This window comes from Adiantum capillus-veneris, chromosome 14, assembly GCF_014529385.1.
Source record: "Adiantum capillus-veneris isolate H3 chromosome 14, ASM1452938v2, whole genome shotgun sequence".
NCBI classification, from domain to species: Eukaryota; Viridiplantae; Streptophyta; class Polypodiopsida; order Polypodiales; family Pteridaceae; genus Adiantum; species Adiantum capillus-veneris.
Window position 1 is genome coordinate 22,586,096 of NC_140944.1, and position 20,243 is coordinate 22,606,338.

Here is a 20,243-nt window from a genome sequence, read left to right on the forward strand (position 1 = left end):
AAAGAGTACAAAAGCACATGGGAATTGTCTCCCTACCAAGCTTGTGTCTTATCTGAGGGACCTCTAAGACTTCCGCAAGAGAGACTGTTGAATTTGATTGCGGCTGACATGGCTCATGATCGTTTCAAAAATTGCTTGGGCTGTTTTTATCTCATTGTTGCGAGGGAATCGAAATTTTGACATACACCTCCTTGAAAATCTGTATTCTCTTCGAAGTGATGGTGAAACTCCTAAAGCCTATGAGAAATGAGATCATATCTCTTCTTTTGTGGTGAGAAGTAATTTATGCCAACATGGAATGGAGATTCTTGAAGACATTGTTGCTAATCTAGAGAATTTGAACGATTTTGCTTGCATAAAAGATCTTGTGTTATGGTATGCGAAGTGACTTCTTGCTCATGTAAGCAAAATCGTTCAAATTCTCTAGATTAGCAGCAATGTCTTCAAGAATCTCGATTCCATGTTGGCATAAATCACTTCTTACCACAAAAGAAGAGGTAGGATCTCATTTCTGATAGGCTTTACAAGTTTCACCATCACTTCGAAGAGGATATAGATTTTCAAGGAGGTGTATGCCAAAATTTATATTCCCTCGCAACAATAAGATAAAACAGCCCAAGCAATTTTTGAAACGATCATGAGCCATGTCAAGTGCAATCCAATTCAACACTCTCTCTTCCACAAGTCTTAAAGGTCCCTCAGATAAGACACGAGCTTGATACTCTTTTTCTTTACTAATCCTATGCAACTTTCTTGTATAAACTAGGGTTTCTTGCCAATATTCCACTAATGTTGATTTCAAAGAGACAAGCTTATTGAGTTGTTTCCACCAAGAAGCAGGGAAATACACACTATCGAGCGTATTGAAAAGACATCTTCTGCCAACAAACATGGCTTGAAAACATCTACCTTCTTCACAAAGCATCAAGCTCAAATGATGAGACAATATATTAGTTAAACTTGTCAGCAAAGTGATGCATGCAAGGTATCTTGTTGCAAAAGGCCTGCATCGCCCACAACATTTGATAGGCTTCCTTGCCGTCTACCTTTCCATGGCTGCGTAGTTCCCTGGATAGAGCTTTAGAAGGCCAAAAACCAAATCATCTCACCAATACGATGCTCGCCACATGATGGTGTGCCAACCAGCTCCTTATGTGACTACCGTCCGCTTCCGGCACCGGGCAAATACATGAGCTTGCCCTTTCCATTTCCGCCTCAAGGCAGTACATCTTCTGCTGATTTACTTAAAAAAGACCATTTTCCAAACTTGGTGACAGCTCGTATGCATACATACTTGAGAAGGTAATGGGAAGAACGCGCTTCAAGAGCGCACTAGAAAAAAGAATTGTCCGTGCGGAGATAGGAGGGAGGGGGCCGAGGAGGGGGGACGACAACACGTGGCCAGCAAGCCAGGCTGTACTCTTTGCAAGCAAAGGGGCAAACGCCCCTCATATGCGCACTGCAAGAGAAAGCTCTAGCACATAGAGCTCTTAGCAGCCGGCCAGCAAGAGCAAGGCTGTGCCCTATTGGCTAGCTGGAGCTTGATGATCTTGAGCACGACAAGGTGACTGTCGGGGGAGCGATGCTTGGAGGAAGGGGGATTGCAGATCGTGGAGGCGCGGCTTGGATTCTACCAAACAGCGAGCCATGCAACGGCCATCGAATAGGCATGCCACCTTGGCAAATGCCACAGGGAGATGGTGGGGGTGGGGGGATGACAGGAGGCGGCCATGCCGTGAGGAAGAAGAAGGGGGTGGGTGGGGAAGTTGATAAGTGGAGGCGAGGGGGAAGTGAAAGAGTAGGCTTGTGAAGGCCGCCATCTATTTATAAGAACCTGGTGGAGAGGGATTCGAGAGAAGGTACTAGATGGCAGCTGTCTCTCGTTCTGAGCGAAGGCAAGACACTTGCCACAAGCCAGTTGTTTTCCACTTGTTTAGATAACCGATGAGCATTGGATTCCATTATGTTTACGTACCCACAGTGACCTACCTCCCTTGTCCCAGCTCCCAAGGCCAGGAGGGATGAGCCAGCTGTCGATGACCATTGGATTCCACTTATATGGTATACATACCCACTGTGAACCATTGTCCAGGTCTCGCGAGTCTTGAGCTCCATGTACGACACTGTCTCCCATGTCGCACACTACCACACCATGATAGATAGCATCATGATCATAGAACAGGAAAAAAGTAACTTTGTAACTTTTACTGGTGGTTCTAAACTTCTAAGGGCATGGTCACACAAAAACGGATAACTATCCTCAATGACGCTGTTGGGCACATTTCTGACACCCCGTTTTTTGTAAATTTGTACATATGGACATGACGCCCGATGTCAAAAGGGCGTGTGGGATTTCTTTTTGTGGGTTTTTTAGCTTGCTTTAGCAAGAACATGTATATGCACTGCAAGTCGCTAGTCTAGTGACAGCTGTCGGGCTACTGTAAGTGCCCGTGAGTGAGTTTTTTGAAGTGAGCCTTGTATATAACTTAAAATCATGTAAAAACTAAAAAAAGTTCAGAAACAGATCAAAAATTTGCAAGTTTTAGCTCGTTCTGTCTCCTTCGTGCTCTTGGATGCAGTTTTTTGCCCCGACTAGCCTTCTGTACGTGTAGTCGTGCTGGGACAGCTCTCTGTTCGCGTCAATTTTGCTCATGGGGGCGTATGGAATCAATTTTAGTCATCTTCAGATTTCTCGCCAGTCATTTTTCAAGATTTCTCTCAAGCTTTAAAGTGCCCCAATTGGAGTTGTGCTCATCAGGTTACGACTAGTTTTCTGCAGGGTTATGGCTATGGCAGCCTAGTGGCAAATTGTGTGTAGACAGATTCGGAGGGCATGTATCTATGAATTTTGGAATTGATGTTGAAGTTGTGGGTTTGTGATGTTTGATTGTGAAAGGAGAGGATCTTGTCTTCATATGCATTGGTCGGTGTGTGCTGTAAATCCATGCTTTGGCAGGGTTTTGCTCCTATGTGACATTGTCTCTTGGGTGGGCGACGGCTAGTAAATTCCCAAGGGTCTACTCCTATTTGACTTGTGGTGTATCAGAAGGATTTGGCAAAGCTTTTTGTGTCTTGTAGCTCTCTTTTGACGCTCTTGGGTGACATCACTATAGAGGTGTTTCAGTTTGCTTGTTTCCCAACAGTGTTTTGGTGCCCCCACTGAGGAATCACTTCAAGTTACCTTCAGTTTACAGGTTTTGAAGACATGGCGTTTAATTTTCCGGAGTTTAGTGGGAAACCAAATGAAAGTTCCAAAGAGTTCATTGAGGGAATGGAGTTTGCTTGCGTTCTTGCTGACAAGCAAGACCCAGCGTTGGTGCTACGAATCTTCTACTTTTGTTTGAAGGGAGATGCTAGGGAATGGTTGGAAGGCTACGAAAAGGATCTACAATCAGCCCAACCTCCTCAAGTTATGACTTATGAAATGGTAAGGCATGCTTTTCTTACACACTTTCAACAGGTGGAAGACCCACAAAAGGTATGGCAGTCTATTCAAGGCTTAGTACAAGATGAAGGCCAAACCATAGAAGACTTTGTCAAGGCATTCAATGCGTTATGGGCAAAGTGGTGTACATCTTTGGGGGCTGAAATTCTTCCAGCCATGTTGAAGAAGGACAGGTTTCTTGCAAGCTTGAGGAGTAACCTACGCTTGAAGGTAGAGCTTAAGCAGCCAAGGACCTTTGAGGAGGCAGTTGAAATTGCAAAGAATAAAGAGTGGAAAGCAGAGCGTCTTCATCAACTTCAATCATGTGGAGCCAAAGCTTGAAGTGAAAGTGGTAGAGCAACCAAGGGTCCTCATCAGGGAGCCAAGTTATGATCAACAAGCTTCTCATGATGTGAATGCCTTTCGCAAGGAGATGCAAGAGGTTGTAGGTCTTATGAAGAATCTTAGTGTGCATATGATGGGAGGTGGAAGAGGTCAGAGTTATGGATATGGACGTGGTTATGGAAGCAATGAGGGTTATACAGGTGGTAGAGGAAGAGGCATGGCTGGAAGAGGGGATATGTTTCAATGCTACAATTGTGGTGAATGGGGTCATAAAATCCCTCAATGTGACAAGACAAAGAGAATGGGTGGCGACATGTTTCCTCTTCCTCCACAAATTCCTTCTCGAGCTCAAGATTATGGTATTGAGATTAAAGGGGAAGCAGGACCAAGTGGATTGACAGCAGAAGAGAAGGGAAAAACAAAAGTGGTAAGCATAATCCGTTTGGAGAAGAAAGAGGATGATTTGGGAGCTATGGTCATGCCTGTAGGTAAGAGGGTTACAAGAGATCATGACATGAGTGATGCAAGTCCCAGCCATAAAAGAGGGAAACAGGTTGAAACAGGTACAGGTAAAGAGAAGAAGAAGAGAAAGCCCAGGAAACATTACAATGCATCCGACTTTCCTTTGGGATAAGGGAAACCAAATTATAGTTTAAGGGCTGATTTGGTGGGTAGAAAGGCTGATGTTACCTTTGGGCAACTCATGGAGATGTGTCCCAAGTTAAAGAGGCAATGGAAGCACGTAGTCAACCCCATGAAGAAGGAGCCTGCAAGGGGGTCAGTGAGAGTCTTGCCTTTGAATGAGCTACCTGATATATTCCCTACTATGGATGTATGACATAAGAGGAAGTGCATTGGAGAGGCTTATATTGATGGAGGTGCACAGGTATGTGTTATTACTCAAGCTTGTGTATCAAAGTTGGGACTCAACATGGTGAAGAATTCAATTTTTCGCATAAAGCTTGCCAACCAATCAAGGGTGAGGTGCTTGGGAGTTGTAAAGGACTTGGAGGTGGATGTATTTGATGTTAAAGTGTTGGTCAATTGCCATGTTATGCCAGCGGGTATTGGTGCTTTCCCTCTCATCCTTGGAAGACCATGGTTACAGGCAACCAAAGCTATACAGGATTGGGGACATGGTACCATCACTCTCTACAATATAAGGGGTGATAAGAAGAGGTTTGACATGGCTAGCAAGCAATCTTTGGATGCTGATTTTGATGAGAAAATTGATGAAGAAGAGTACTCAAGTGAAGAAGAAGACAATGGGGATGAGGGCAGTGCAGTGGAAGATAGCAGCGATAGTGATCTAGATGTTTCCTCCTTGTTTCTTGAAGAAGAGCATGATGAGAAACAAAGATTTCTTGGCCTTATGGAGAATGAGGATATCTCTGGTCCTTATGAGCAAATTGAAGAGCTGATGCAACCCAAAGTTCAACCTAATGTCAAACAGGAGCTGATACAAGGTATGTTGTCTTCCGACTTGACTAGTCATGAGAAGGGTGAGTACCTACATATGATACAACAATTTCCCCATTTATTAATCACTTCTTATGAGGAAATTAGAGGCTTTAAGGGAGAGGAAATCCACATTCCAATCAAGGAAGGATCTCAGCCCGTACGCCAAAAGCTAAGGAGAATGGGACAGGTACAACTTAATGCTTTAAAGGAAGAGGTAGACAAGCTTCTTGAAGCAGGTTTCATATGTCCTGTGAGCACTGCAGAATGGGTGAGTCCTGTTGTTGTCACACCCAAGAAGGATGGAAAGTGGAGGATATGTGTTGATTTTAAGCCTCTAAACGCAGCCATGAAGAGGGATCGATACCCTCTTCCTTTCATAGATGACATACTTGATTCTATTGCAGGGCATGAGAGGTATAGTGTATGTGATGGATTCTCTGGATATTTTCAGCTCACCTTGGCTTTGGAAGATTGAAAGAAGACCACATTTATCACGCCATGGGGATGCTTTTGTTATTGTGTACTTCCTTTTGGTCTTATGAATGGCTGTGCGTGGTATCAAAAGCGCGTCAACAAGGTGTTGTCTCCCTTTCTTGGCAAGTTTTTGAAGGATCTTATTGATGACTTTTGTGTTTATAGCTCTAGAAAGGATCATTGTGCAAAGATTGGGATGGCATTGAAGCAATATGATGAAAGTGGAGGTCAACTCAACCCAAAGAAATGTCATCTTGCTCAACCAAGAGTGAAGTTTTTGGGGCATATGATCTCAGAGAATGGGATTGAAGCGGATCCTGACAAAGTGAAGGCCTTGGTGCTCCTCCCATCACCTAAAGATACAAAGCAACTTTCTACTTTTATCCAAAAGGTGAAGTATATGGCAAGGTTCATTCCTTTGTCCTCTCAACTTCTTTATCCTCTACAACAAGTAGCAAGGTTGGATCCTCTACAATGGACAAATGAATGTGAAGAGGTTTTTCAAGGTATCAAAGAGGTTCTTGGTTCTCTTCCTGCTATGGAAGCTCCTAATTGGGATAAGGAGTTTTATGTGAATCCATCAGTAGGTGAGGATGCTATTGGAGCTATGCTTCTTCAACGAGGTAACAATTCCCACTACATGAAGCCTATCTATTGTGCTAGCAGGGTGAAGCTAGAGGTGGAGAGAGGCTATACTGAGGTGGAGCTCATTATGGTGAGTGTGATTTATGCATGTAGAAGGTTTAGGCACTACCTTCTCCCTAAACCATTCACATTCCTCACTAGCTACACTCTTCTACCTCAATTGGTGAATAGACCTACTTTGTCAAAGAGGCTCATGAAGTGGATTGTGGAGCTACAGGAATTCCAATTCTCTTTTCTTGTTGAAGAGAGTACAAGGGCTACATTGGCTGATTTGCTTACCTATAAGAAAATCCCTCTTCTTCTTAAGGAGGATGCAGTGAAGAAGCAACACATGGAAGCTCCTGACATAAACAATGCCTATCTATTGTTTTTTGATGGCTCTTACAGGAAAGCGCATGGTGAAGCTTCAGGAGGTGTGGTAGTTTATGATCCTCAAGGTGCTTTGGTAACTAAAAGGAGTTTGAAGCTTACAGCAGAAAGCAACAATGAAGCTGAGTATGCTACTTTGGAGAAAGGTCTCAACCTTTGCCTTGAGCTTGGCATCCGTCGTGTGAGGGTAAGAGGTGATGCTCTTTTGGTAGTGAAGCAAGTACTTGGGGTGTGGCAAAGTAAGAATCCAAGGCTGAAAAATATGTGTTTTCAAGTGAAGAATCTGCTTAAGCATTTTGAAGCTTTGATTTAAGGCATGTGGACAGGTCTCAAAATGAAGAAGCACATGGTGCAGCGCAAGCTTTAATCGGGCAATTGTATGTGATAAGGGCTGATTCTCCTCTTTATTTGCGAAGGGAAGCTTTAGAGAGGGAGGAAGAGTTTCTACAAACAGGTATGCTTCCATCAGAGTTGGAAAAGACAAAAAAGTACGCCTTCCTACGTCGTGCCAAAAGGTATGTGCTACTTGGTGATGCCTTGTATATGAACGGGGCTGATCTTGTGATGAGAAAAGTGCCTTGGAAAGAGGAAATTTACAAAATTTTAGAGGAGAATCATGAGGGTTCTTGTGGTGGTCACTTTACTGCAAAGATCACTTTGCATAAAGTCTTGCAGGAGGGTTATGTGTGGCCAAGTGTTCAACGTGATGTTCATCATTGGTGCAAGTCTTGTAAAGAGTGTCAAAGCATGGCAAATAGGGTTCTCAAATCAGAAATTAGAGGCACCATTGTGGCTTATGATGTGTTTGAGAAGTGGGGTATTGATGCAATAGGTCCTCTACCTATGACAGCTAGAGGAAAATGTTACATACTTACTGCTGTTGACTATCTATCCAGGTGGGTCGAAGCCAAAGCTGTTAAGCACATCACGAGTAAAGATGTTTCCTTATTTATATATGAAGATATTTGCTGCAAATTTGGCATGCCATTGGAGTTACTTTCTGACAAGGGTCCAGGTTGTAGGGCAGAGTTGGTGGATTACCTATGTGAAAAGCTTCATGTGCATCGCAGGTTTACTACTCCATATTATCCCCAATGCAATGGCATGAATGAAAGGTTTAATGGAGAGCTCATAAGGATGCTTACAAAGATGACAAGAAACAATGTGAAGACTTGGGATTTAGAGCTACTTGTGCTCTATGGGCTTATAGGACTGCCATCAAATCAGGTACTGGTTTTTCTCCCTTCCATCTAGTTTTTGGCAAAGACACTTTACTTCCTATTGAGGTGGAGATACCATCCTTGAAGATGATGCTAAAGCTTGAAGAAGAGCCCAAGGATGCATTCAAGGAAAGACTTTTATATTTGCAATGTGTACAATTGGATAGGGTGTTAGCTTTTGAGCATTATGAGCAGGTCTTGAAGAAGAGTCAAGCAAAGGCAAATGAGAAGGTAAAGAACAAGGACATCAAGAAGGGTGACATGGCGCTTCGTTACAATAGTAAGCTTGATAGCACTTTTCAAAAGAAATTTCAAATCAAGTGGCAAGGTTCTTTCTTGGTCTTAAACAGGTTTCCAAATGGCACATATCAGCTTGTTGACTTGGATGGTACCCTACATAAAGCACGTGTGAATGGCTACAGGTTGAAGAAATATATTGCAACGTTAATGACTGTGATTGAGGATGAGCCTTCTTTTGAAGAATTTTCTGATCATGTGGTTAATGATGAAGATGAGGTGAAGACTCCCTCATGTGGTTTCCAGGCTCTCTTTTGTGCTGCTGATCATGAATGATCTAGCAGGTTGGGGTGTGGCAAACTATGTTGGGCGCATTTCAGACACCCCGTTTTTTGTAAATTTGTACATATGGACATGACGCCCGATGTGAAAAGGGCGTGTGGGCTTCCTTTTTGTGGGTTTTTTAGCTTGCTTTAGCAAGCACATGTACATGCACTGCAAGTCGCTAATCTAGTGACAGCTGTCGGGCTACTGTAAGTGCCCGTGAGTGAGTTTTTTGAAGTGAGACTTGTATATAACTTAAACTCATGTACAAACTAAAAAAAGTTCAGCAAAAGATCAAAAATTTGCAGGTTTTAGCTCGTTCTGTCTCCTTCGTGCTCTTGGATGCAGTTTTTTTGCCCGACTAGCCTTCTCTATGTGTAGTCGTGCTGGGACAGCTCTCTTTTCGCGTCAATTTTGCTCATGGGGACGTATAGAATCAATTTTAGTCATTTTCAGCTTTCTCGCTAGTCATTTTTCAAGCTTTCTCTCAAGCTTTAAAGTGCCCCAATTGGAGTTGTGCTCATCGGGTTACGACTAGTTCTCTGCAGGGTTATGGCTATGGCAGCCTAGTGGCAAATTGTGTGTAGACAGATTCGGAGGGCATGTATCTATGAATTGTGGAATTGATGTTGAAGTTGTGGGTTTGTGATGTTTAATTGTGAAAGGAGAGGCTCTTGTCTTCATATGCATTGGTCGGCGTGTGCTGTAAATCCATGCTTTGGCAGGGTTTTGCTCCTATGTGACATAGTCTCTTGGGTGGGCGACGGCTAGTAAATTTCCAAGGGTCTACTCCTATTGGACTTGTGGTGTATCAGAAGGATTTGGCAAAGCTTTTTGTATCTTGTAGTTCTCTTTCGACGCTCTTGGGTGACATCACTATAGAGGTGTTTCAGTTTGCTTGTTTCCCAACAACGCCTTGGCTCAATCAAGCTCACCTACGCGTGGTCACAGGCAACCAACATTTGCGTAAAAACCCGGTTAGAGCCGAGTCTCACATTGCACTAGAAAGATTAATGAATTTAAAGCTTAACTTCACTAATCATAGCACATGAGTATTTCCAAAATGTCAAAATAAGGAGAGGATGAGGTTACACGTTCTCCACAAAAAGTTTCTTTTCTTATTGAGGTGACCACTTTACCTTTTCCTGAATCTTCTCCTCTCTTCTCTGTGAGGAGTTGGAACCACTTTTCGTTGGTTAGTCTTCTAATTCTGACGTTAATAACTCTGAAAAAGCTTGCATTTGCAAGTTTACTATAAGTTTGATCCTATCTTTCTAAACTTTCTAAAAGCAAACATACTTTGTGAGACCATTATACAAGGAGATTTTGATAATTTGACTAGATTCACTAGTACAGAGCGGGATTGAGGTCTTAATACCCGTGGAAAAGCTTGCATTTGCAAGTTTACGATAAAAAAAGATCCTGTCTTTCTAAATTTTTTAAAAGCAAACATGCTTTGTGCGACCATTGTACAAGGAGATTTCGATAATTTTACTAAATTCACTAGTACACAACAGAACGGCTCTTAGAGAGAGGGGAGAGAATTTATTTCTTGCCATTGCTAGCCTACAACAGTTAGCAAGCCAAGTTGTGGGACCAATTTGCAGCATGTGCACTGCTTGCACGTCTCAGAAAACCTTGCCAACTTGCCAACGGTCAGAATTTCTTTAGAGCACTCACTGGCACAGTTTTGCAACTATGCCAAAACCAGCATGGTTGCAAAAGCTTGGGCTTAGTCTACAAAGCCTCACCTTTCTTATGTGTGACCACAATGCTAGCATAGTTTCTTGTCAGTATAACTGGTAACTAAGCACCGTGAGACCACCGCCTAAATGGTCCAAGGTGTTGGGGTTCTCTTGCGTGGGGGTACCTCAAACCCCCAACTGACCTTCGGTAAATTTTCAACACATCGTCCTACAATACATCCCCGCCTCCCTACGGGCCAACTTTCACCATTTTTGGATTTGTCGCCCCGTGAGCCACGAAGGCTTCATGAGTCCCCCCGAGGAGACGTTTTCATGATTAGAGCCCCACTTGGGCCACAATCGAGCCCTTGATCCTTGTGGGTCCAAAACGGCTCGAGGAGCACCCTCGAGACGACCGTTTTGATAGTTTTGGCAAATTTTTGAATTGCAGCTCACAAGTGAGCGGACGGCAACCCTTTTGTCGGGATTTCTATCACGTGACTTCAGGGCTTGGGCGGTTTGTCGGCCGGCCCCCATATTATACACAACTATAAGGGCGTAGTACTCCTTTTTGGGTGATCTTGACATATTAAGCCGGGGTAATACAAAGAGTGTCAGTCGACCGCGGAGGCAATCCTCACATCAATAAATCCAGCTTCCATTCTTGGTTGGATTCTAGGTAACCCATTGTCAACAGAGGCATTGATAAAGGCCTCCGTCCCTTTTCAGAATCATCTTTTTGAAATCATTACAAAGTCCCCGTCCGGGGGTTTTCTCAAAATCGTATCCCTCATGTCTTTCTACATTGTCCCTCAAGTTCTTGTTCGGTTGGCTAACGTGTTTCATTGAAAGATTGTCAAATGTCCGTGGCTCTAAGTCAAGTTGAAGGTCACACATCCAAACCCCATAACACAAGGCTCAAAGCAAGTCTTTAGGGTGGGCTTAAACAAGAGGGGGAACTCTTTTGGAGTTACCTCTTGCCCCACAAAGAGGTGCAATTAGATTTCAAAAGTTACTCCCCTCCCTACCTTTGGTGTGTGTGAGTTGGAGTCTTTATTAGGTAAAAGCTAAGATCTAAGAGAAGAATGATGATATGAGGTATAATTCTGCTACCATATACATATGGTAGTGATGTGTGTGAACACACTTAGGAGCGTCGGGGCATTTTTTCCCTCACTAGGAAGTTTTTCCCCCCCACATTGTATATACGCCCATCACTCCCAGGAAATCTTAATCTTTCCATTGCACACTAAGTAATACTCTCCCTATTTTTCCCCCCCTGCATTGTATATACGTCCATCACTACCAAGCTATCTTAATCTTTCCATTGCACACTAAGTAATACTCTCTCTGTTGTGTGCCTTGAGCTTCTTTCGTCTTCTCCAAGCTGTGTGTTTTTTCCCGAAACCCTAATTCCAACAAATTCTTCAACTAAAAGAAGCAATATTTAGTTTAGATCCGCCTTCTAAGCAGCTTATAGGGCTTAGAGAGACCCTTAGACAGGAAGAGCTCCTTGAAGGAAGTAGCGTTGCCTATAGGGCTTAGAGAGACCCTTAGACATAAAGAGATCCTTGAAGAAAGTAGCATCGTGTATAGGGCTTAGAAAGCAAGTAGCCTTGTCTATACTAGGGAGTTTTGGGTTGGAAAGATAGATAGACCCACTAAAAACATGTTCGACTTGCTCAAAAGGAAAAAAGCCATTTAGACTTTGAATTCCTCTCCCCAAAAGGAAAGATGGCACTTTTGCTTCTAGCCGCAAGGAAAATTTGAGTGTTGCTCATGAATTATTTTTAGACATCTTCTTTGGTTGCCCCAAAAGAAACAAGGACATAGAGGAGGCAAGGGCAAAAATAGACATGTGTAGGAAGAAGACTATGAACAAAAATATGGCAAAAATGTTGGATGCTCCTTTTTCTACGCGAAGAGAAAGAGGAAGGGGGGGGGACCAATGGAAACTATTTGTAAGTGAAAGATAGGGAAAGTCTCCTAGAATTGATGGCATTTTTAATAATAAGTTATTTTTGGAGTACAAGGACTTTGTCGTTTTCTAGTTGCTAAGAGAGGACCTCTTTCTATTAAGGTCCATAGTTGTCCTTAAGATCATTCGTAAAAAAAAGGAAGTAAGGAGGATCTAAGCAATTGGGACTTCCATCTTCAAAATAATTTTTACTCTCACTTTAGTTAAAAGACTAAGTCTTGTGATGCATAAATTTATCTTGAAAGAGCAAAAGGGCTTCATAAAAGGCACATTTATACTTGATGCAATCATCTCTTTATGGTAAGGCATAGAGAATGATTTTGGGTCAGGTCAAGATTTTTTTTTTCCAAGGTAGACTTTGACAAGCCTTATATTACGATAGAGTATGAATTTATCTTGCAATCCCTTCATGATATGGGCATGGGGAAAAGATTTTTCAACTTTATCCATATTCTGTTTGGTAATGTTGTAGCACAAACATCTATTAATGGAGAGCTTTCAGATGCTATTATTCTTCAAAGATCTATAAAATGTGCCTTTGAAAATTTGCAGATAATACTAATGCAATTATGTGTGCAGACAATGCAACTCAAATGCTTTCTTGAACTGTTTACAACTTTTCTACCTTGCGAGTGGTTTTTTCATTAACCATAGTAAGACAAGTTTTAAGTCTTCTAATGGTACTACTCCAAACATTGTTGCTCTAGCAGACTGTTAGATCATACAAGATGGACATATATTTAGGCTTTTGGGTATCCCTACGGGTTTCAAGGTAAGTCTAGAACAACGCTGGATTTAGATAATGATAAATTCAGAAAAAAGGTTTACAATTGGATGACTGCAACCTACTATGGCAGCCATATAATTTTTTCTTGATCATTACTTTCTTCCATCATTAATTTACTTATTGTCTTATTGGAAGCCTTAAAAATACCAAGTTAAGCAAGTTATACAATTGGAAAGAAGGTTCTTGTGGGGAGGTAATGAGATTGGGACAAGGATCCCAAAAGTGGTTTTGTCTACATGTTGTAAGCACAAATCGAGACGGGTCTAGGTATCCTCAGTTCAAAAAACTTAGGTACGAAGTTGGTAGCTAAATGGATCGAAAGGTCCATTAATTCCACTGACTGAATTAGGCCTTTCTCTATAGAAGAGACACTGACAAATCCAGACGGGTATAAGTATCCTCAGTTCAAAGAACTTAGGTACCAAGTTGGCAGCTAAATGGATCCAAAGGTCCATTAATTCCACTGACTAAATTGGGCCTTTCTCCATAGAAGAGACACTAACCAGTTCCATTTGCAGGAGTACAAAGCATGGAAAAACAAAAACCTAACCCAATGGATCTTATCACTTCACCAAAGAAGATCAAAGGATCCAAGAAAACCATTTCTACCTCAATGTGGACCAGGTGGTTTGAAGTTAGAGCTAAGTGGAAGGTGCCTAAACACTATTATGTTAAAATAGTCTTTTTACTTCATGACTCCATCTAGTTTGGACACTTACAATATAGACAAGGAGCCAAGATCTGCATAAGGGCACATAAGTGTTACAAAGCAGGATAAGATCCTCGCATGACGTCCACAAGAATGGAGTGTTCATGGCTCCTCAAGACATTTCTAGCACTTTTAGTTTGTCTGTTGTTTGAATTTGTTTGCAGGATCCAAATTTTTCTCAAAGCTACATTTTGGTCAACATTAGAAAGAGAAAAATGGATCTTCCTCTCGGTTTGTAGTTTTGGTTCGCAATGAACATTAGCGTTATTTCGTCCACCAAATATTGATCCCTAGAAGGTTGTGCTACATACGTTGGTGGTGTCATACCCTCGTTATTTTCCCACGGTTGATAGGCTTTGTCTGCGTACATATGTGGTTCACGTTCAGTTACGTAAGGCTCATTCGGTTCCTCGTAATAAAAAATTTGAGGCGTACGATTTGTTCCTGGTGATGCTTCGTAAGGTTGAGCATACCTCATCATGGCCCTATTTTCCTGTGGTAATGGAGGTTGTTGACCCAACACCGGTTGAGGTATGTCCGCTCCTGCTACCATATTCACATTTGGCCCAACTTGATATCTTGGAGGAGGTGGCTGGGGTGGTCCTGCTGGAGGTCCATACGGCCTTTCCCTCACATAGCTTTTGTTGTAAAAACACTCATCCGTGCCATGGTTTTTCCATTTTTTCTCTATGGCGCACCATTTCAATACTCGTCCATTCGCAACTGGTGCTTTTGGCTATTGTCTACACCACGACGTCGGGTGATCACCCCCACATATGTCACATTTCCTCATCTGAGGCTGTCTCATCCCCGGATTTGATCTCACATATGTTGCTGCATTCTCTTCGTTACTTCCTCTATCATTTGGTTAGTTGTCGGCATCAAAGAAGCTTGAGCCTCTTTCTTGGTAGAGGGTTCACTCTTAATAGATGAAGAGCCATTGGTTACTGAATCAGTATCCTCTGACACTTCCCCATATTCTTTGCAGTTATCAACAAGATATAACGCTTCCTATGTAACTTGTTCAAATGAGCTACATGCTTTCAAGTAAAGTTCCTTTTTCAAGGTTTCGGTTCTAAGTCCTTCAATGAAGAGCAAAGACAATCTCTCGTCCTGCGGTAATTCTCTCCCTGGGCACCTCTCGATGTATTGCTTGAATCTCAAGGATGCTTCCTTCACTTTTTCATTCTCCTTTTGTTTAAAAGCATATATATGTGATACAATATTATTCTTTATACCCCTTTTTGAGAATTCTTCCGTGAACTCGCGTAATACATGTTCAATATTTGGACAAGTTTCAGGGTTCAAAGGTTGAAACCATGTTAAGGCCGTCCCTTCCAAGGTCAGCCCGAATCCCTCATACTGAGTATGAAAATTAGTGATCTGCTCTGCTCTTAAGACTTTCTTGAAGAGCGACACATGGCCATATGGATCCCCTGATCTGCTATACTTTTTTGGCATGCACTTCGCTACCTGGGATGGTCTCATCCGTCTATTGTCTTCGGCCAATCTCAATGCTCCCGTGTCTCGACTTAATCGTTCTCGTACATCATGGATGTCGTGGGTTTCTCTCGTTGGCTCCCCTGCCACGAATCTACTACTAGGAGGCAAATGTGATGGTGCTGATGCAAATGTCGGACCTACTGCGGTATGTGTAGAGATAGGAGCCGCACTACCTCAATTTGTAGCCATTGATTCTCTGGAACGTAATGTTCCCATGGGGCTTGGCATAGAATACTGAGGTCAACTGAAAGAATCAGCTACATGAGTCCTCTCTCCACCTGTTGCCATCGGGTCCGGCATGACACTTGTAGGTGCTGGCTCAGTGGGCTTGGAGTGACATAATAATGGTGGAGTGGTCCCCCAAAGTACCTATATCCTTCCAAGTCCTTTTTATTGATTGCTGCGTATCGTCTTCGATATTTGTTGTATGCAACGATTTTCATTTATGATCCCTCTGTGTAGGTGAAGACATAAAGTCTTTTCCGCTCTGTCAACTCATCGACGTAGGGTTCCTCGCATCTATAATAGAGATCTTCCTCTCCATTATTATACTTGTATAACCCCATGTAGATGTTGTCTGTGTTGATTCTCAAAGTTTCGTTTTCTTGCCTTAACCTCACATTAGGGAAGCTCATTGTTGGTGCTTTCTCCTCAGGTTCCTCATCTACTTTGGCTTTCGTGCCCATCAATCTCCACTTGTCCACAATGATAGGACTCAAGACTACCAAGTACATGACACCTTCGTCATCTAGGTACCTATCTCCGCTATAGCTCACAGACACTAAATACTTAAACTCACTTGGTCTATCTTCTATTTTCACACAGTAGCGGTCCATACCATCTTTGTAGATCTTGGCACCTTGCTTGTTGTCATACTGATACTTGATGAACAATAGCTTCATTGTGGCCAAAGGGTTTGATGGTCCTGCTGCCATGTTTTATCTTTCGTTTAGATTTAAATGTCCCAATTTTTTTGTGAAATACTCGTAAGATCTCTCCGAAGAAGTATCGGAAAGACTTTCTTCAGGGATCGGCTCTAATGGTCGTACTACACCTTGGTTTACACTCTCCTCCATTGATAGAACACTTGCTTGATCCGCTAAATTTCGGTGTTGGTTGTTGATCTGTTTTCCCGATCTCAAAAACATGAAGAAAGTGGAATTTACCGACTGAATCCAAACCTCTTACCTAGAGATGGAGTGATCTTCCAACTCTCGCGACTGCATGGATTGTTACTTGATCGGTTTCTGCAAATGAATACACTTGATGGCTATGAGATCACTGTTTCATTCCAACTGTTAGTAGATTCAACACTTTCACAATGACTTCAACACAATTTTGCTTGCAGATTATTGGCAGTATGTCCAATTTGGGTTTTGACAACTCCTGATATCTTAAATAGTCTAGGTCTATGAACAGGTAAAAAATGATTCAAATCTGGCACAGAGGTACACCGATCGCGATCGCAGTTTTGAGCCCAAATTTGATGAAACTTCACCAGCTTGTTCACTAGGCTATTTTAAGGCTACCCTCTTGATACTTTTGTATTCAGACTCCAAAAAGTCAAGCTTTTACCAGTTCTTGGTTGGAAGTGTCTGTTTTCCTGAATCTGTCAATTTGGCTTGATTTTGGTGTTTGTTTTGGGATATGAGAGATACCTAGGATTGTCCTATGCACAGGCTATCCCTCTGCATGGTTTCTTCCCAGTTTTGGTGTGTTTTGGTCTACTGAAAGTCAATTTCTATACCAGTTTAGCAGTTTTTGACTTGGATCTGTGTTCAGATGGTTTGACAGGTATTTTGAGGTTTCTGGCTCTAGGTCCTTCAGACTTTTATGTTTGTATACACCTGAGGATCCCACAAATGAAATCTGGTCAAAATATGGCACTTAGGTACACCGATCGCGATCGTAGTTCTGAGCCCAAATTAGACCAAATTTGGCATGCTTGCAGACACTGATGTTTTAAGGCTATCCCCCAAGTCTTTTTGCATTTGGATCACCAAAAGCCAAGATTTTGCACTTTCTGGGTCTGTCAGGCTAGTTTTACCCCAGTGGCCTGATTTCCTTGATTTTTGATGTTTTCGGGTGTGGTTGCTTTAGAAAAACTTGTTTGGAATCCTATTAGGAAGGCACACAACAAATCTTGTCCAATTCTAGCACAGAGGTACACCGATCGCGATCGTAGTACCTGAGCCAAATCTGATAAAATTTTGTCTGCTCCCTCTAACAAGTGTTTCCCAGTGTTTTGTGCTACCACTTTGTGATTTGAATCAATATCAACTCTGTTTGGTAAGATTTTCTAAATTTCAGAGTCTTATGGCCTTTTTTACCCAAGTTATGGGTTTCTGGCTTCTTGAATCTAACTTTTTTCCCAAATCTGACTGGAATGTGATTTACTTATCCTACTCCTAAGTACAAAAATGAGAAAGAATCATAAAGAAATTAATCAAACAAAACAAACAAGACGGATTTCGGGTGAGATTTTAGTACTCAATAGAATTAGAGAAATTGAAGAGCAAAAATGCTTTGAACACTCTCACTCACAGCTCCCTAAATCTCCTAAGAGAGGATCTAGCCGGTCCATTGACTCTAGACTCCACTAAGCTCTAAACCCCTGTATAGCAGCCTAACTGAGGTGTAAAATGGATTTGTGGATTGATCTTCTTTTAAGGAAGTTAACTGTGCACTCGGTCACTCATCGCCTAAGGTGCATTCCCCGGAAACGGTGCCAATGTTTGCGGGTCGCCGCGACGGACGTCCATAGCATAGCTCTCACGCATCAACATAAAATATCAATACAAGGGAAGCGACTTGGACGAGGCATGGAAACTCACTAGGGTGTCATTCCTAATGAAGTGAACTCGATGAGTTGCAACTACTAACTCTGTAAGCAAATCATACGCACTAAAGCCAAGCAATCTGCCTATGTCCTTCTACACAGCTCTACAGTCGTCACGCCCGTTTACCATGCAAATCATGTCGAAATCGCACGAAACTTGAAGGGGAGCTACAGGGCACTATCAGGAGCATATCCTATCACTGTCACAGCATTCTGAAGAGGTACAAAGATCGCGATTGTTTATCCCAAAGTCAGCAAAAACAATGAACAGATGATCCTAAAGGGTCATTTTAGGGTCCTTGAACCCTCTCCTAGGGTCAAAACAACATAAAATACACATATAAACACTCAAAACAGCGATTTAAGGCCACAAACTCGTAGTTGAACACTTAAGCCGAATCTTGAATGATTACACTTGAATGGAAGAGCAAAGTAAGAGGAACACAATGCAATAAAAGAATCTGAATTCGGATTACCATAGCCACAGTAGTGAAGATTACAAGTTGGAGCAAGAAGGAGCTCTCAAACGTACATTGTCTTCTTCAGCTTATCATAAAAGATGATGTTCAAACTTACAAAATTGACCTTTATAGTTTAGGTCTTTACAAATGGCTTGTCCGGTCAAAAGCTCCTAAACTTCTAACTGGCTCTCTAATACACAATTCCTCCCAGAAAAATAATCATAAATTCTTTTACAAGTTCTCAGCTTAGAGATGCTCTCTTACAAAAGAATTTTACAAGGGTTTCCCACTAAAATGTGACTCCTTCTCTGAAAACCGCAGCTTCATCGCTTCGTCCGCCAAACAATTTTGTTCATAGTCTTCTTCATGCACATGGTATTTTTTTCCTTGCCTCTTGTATGTCCTTGTTTCTTTTGGGGCAACCAGAGAAGATCTCTAAAAAGAATTCATGAGTAACACTCAAAATTTCTTTGTGGTTAGAAGCTAAAGTGCCATCTTTCCTTTTGGGGTTGGTTTTTTTCCTTTTGAGCAAGTCAAACATGTTTTTAGTGGGTCTATCTATCTATCCAACCCAAAACTCCCTAGTATAGACAAGGCTAAGTGCTTCAAGGAGCTAAAGGGTCTTTCTAAGCCCTGTACACAAGGCTACTTGCTTCAAGGAGCTCTTCATGTCTAAGGGTCTCTCCAAGCTCTATAGGCAAGGCTACTTGCTTCAAGGATCTCTCCTTGTCTAAGGGTCTCTCTAAGCCCTACAAGATGCTTAGAAGGAGGATCTAGACTAAATATTTCTTCTTCTAGCTGAAGAATTTGTTGGAATTAGTGTTGCAGGAAAACATACATAGCTTGGAGAAGACGGAGGAAGCTCAAGACACACAAGAAAGAGAGTGATACTTAGTGTGCAATGGAAAGATTAAGATAGTATGGTAGTGATGGGCATATATATAATGCAAGGGGCAAAAACTTCCTAATGAGGGAAAAAATGCCCCGACGGTCCTAAGTGTGTTCACACACATCATTATCACATGTATATGGTAACATAATTATATCTCGTATCATCATTCTTCTCTTAGATCTTAGCTCTTACCTAATAAAGAATCCAACTCACACACACTCAAGGTAGGGAGGGGAGTAACTTTTGAAATCTAACTGCACCTCTTTGTGGAACAAGAGGTAACTCCAAAACAGTTTCCCCTCTCGTGGAGGCCACCCCGAAAGACTTGCTTCGAGCCTTGTGTTATGGGGCTTGGCTATGGGACCTTCAACTTGACTTAGAGCCACGGACGTTTGACAATCTTTCAATGAAATAGGTTAGCCAACCAAACAAGAACTTGAGGGACAATGTAGAAAGACATGAGGGATACGATTTTGAGAAAACCCCCGAATGGGGACTTTGTAATGATTTCAAAAAGAGGATTCCGAAAAGATGATTCAAAAAGGGACGGAGGTCTTTATCAACGCCTCTGTTGACAATGGGTTACCTAGACTCCAACCTAGAATGGAAGCTAGATTTATTGATGTGAGGATTGCCGCTCCGGCTCTGGCTCGACGACTGGCATTCTTTGTATTACCCCGGCTTAATATGTCAAGATCATCCAAAAAGGAGAACTACGCCCTTATAGTTGTGTATAATATGGGGCGGGCCGACAAAGCGCCCAAGCCCTGAAGTCACGGGGTAGAAATCCAGACAAAAGGGTTGCCGTCGGCTCACTTTTGAGCTGCAATTCAAACATTTACCAAAACTGTCAAAACGGCCGTCTCGAGTGTGCTCCTCGAGCCGTTTTG